General features: G+C 40.2%; 1 protein-coding gene across 1 annotated transcript in view; it reads left to right on the top strand.

Annotated features, from left to right (window-relative positions):
• LOC102209630 (E3 ubiquitin/ISG15 ligase TRIM25-like) overlaps positions 1 to 1,564 on the top strand; it is a 14,949-nt gene that overhangs the window by 870 nt on the left and 12,515 nt on the right. The window lies entirely within an intron of this gene.

Genomic DNA, 1,564 nt, shown 5'->3' with positions numbered 1-1,564 from the left:
AAGAGGAAAGATGCTGAGCTGAAGCAGCTCTCACACACAGAGGATCACATCCAGTTTCTACACAACTACCCCTCACTGTCAGCACTCAGTGAGTCTATATGCACTATCAGAGACCAGAGATATACTACAATCAATTCTAAGAGAGAAATGGACAAACATCTTAATGAAAATCACTAATGTGGATGGTTCACTACCAGAATCTGAGCCAAAGACCAGAGATGAATTCTTGAAATATTCATGTGAAATCACACTGGATCCAAACACAGCAAACAAATATGTGTTACTATCAGAAAAAAACAGAAAAGCGACGTTCATGACGGTAATACAATGTTATCCTAATCATCTGGACAGATGTACTGCTAGAGGTCACAGTAACAACAAATAAATTAAGCAGAATTAAGCATGAACAAAATTATTCAAATCTTTAACTGTGGATGGCAATGAAAAAGAAAACTTTAATTGTGTAACATAAAGGGTTGCTCAGTTTGAATGAAGCTGCTTTAAGATGGTTTAAGTAAGGAACTTTCAATTGGGGCATTAAAGTCTCTGCTTAATCAAGGTAAATAAAAACATGGCACCAAATCTTAGAACAAAAGGTATTCAGGATACTATTTCTAATACTTTCTGAACTGAACTGAGCTAAATAATTTTACTGTCTGTGTTTCAAACCCACTCTGAACGCTTTATGAGTACATATTTGCTGCTACTGCTGGTGCCACTGCTGCCTCCGTCTGTGTCTGCCCTGCTGGAGGCGTGTCTGTGCTGGTGTTTACGTTCACGGTGGGGCTTGCTGCTGTTGTTAGTGTGGCTCTGCAGCTGGATTTTCACCCTCCAGGATTTTCTGTGGTCTACCACTGTCCTTGCACAGCCCTGGGTGCATCTCCCTTCCTAGCTCTGCGCTGCTTTTCATCATTAATGCTGTACTGTTGACGCTCCTCTTGGTTCTGCCGACATGCCGGCTTGGCATTAGTGAGACCAGTGATGGGTGGTGGTTGGTTATGGTTCCTTGTACCTACTAGAAGAGGTTTGATGGCGACTTTGTACCCAGTACGTGCAAAGTGATTCCACCTCAAAACTGCAAAGTAATGGCTCCTTGGTTCAGATCCTCTGGTAGTGGGAAATCAGCTAGACACAACTAAAGTTAATCCACTGGTTAGCTGCACAGAGATGACCGCAAAGCATGAAAACCTAGCACACATAACATGCAGCAGCTACACAATACACCTGCACGATAGCGACCAACAAAACTGTTTATCAGATGAATGAGCTTCTTACCACAGACGGGCACATTTTATAGTTGTTCATATTTTGGAAAATTAAGCTTACTCAGTTCACTACAAAACTACTTTTCCTTTTTCTTAGGAACAATTCATGCTCTTCGTTATGTTGATTTTTTTAATCATAAAAAGTAGGTATTGTACAACGAATTAATGGGGCAGCCGTTGTGAGGCTTTAGAACTTTGAGTGACAGTTGTTAGTATTTCCAAACAATAAATGATGTTATGGTGTGTCTATTGCTTCAGATTAATATGATATGTTGTTTTTTTCTTGCTTTTTTGTGAAG

The sequence above is a fragment of the Pundamilia nyererei genome, unplaced genomic scaffold, assembly GCF_000239375.1.
Source record: "Pundamilia nyererei isolate P.nyererei 1_Seehausen unplaced genomic scaffold, PunNye1.0 scaffold00358, whole genome shotgun sequence".
Lineage (NCBI taxonomy): Eukaryota > Metazoa > Chordata > Actinopteri > Cichliformes > Cichlidae > Pundamilia > Pundamilia nyererei.
This window is presented reverse-complemented; position numbering and strand designations above follow the sequence as displayed.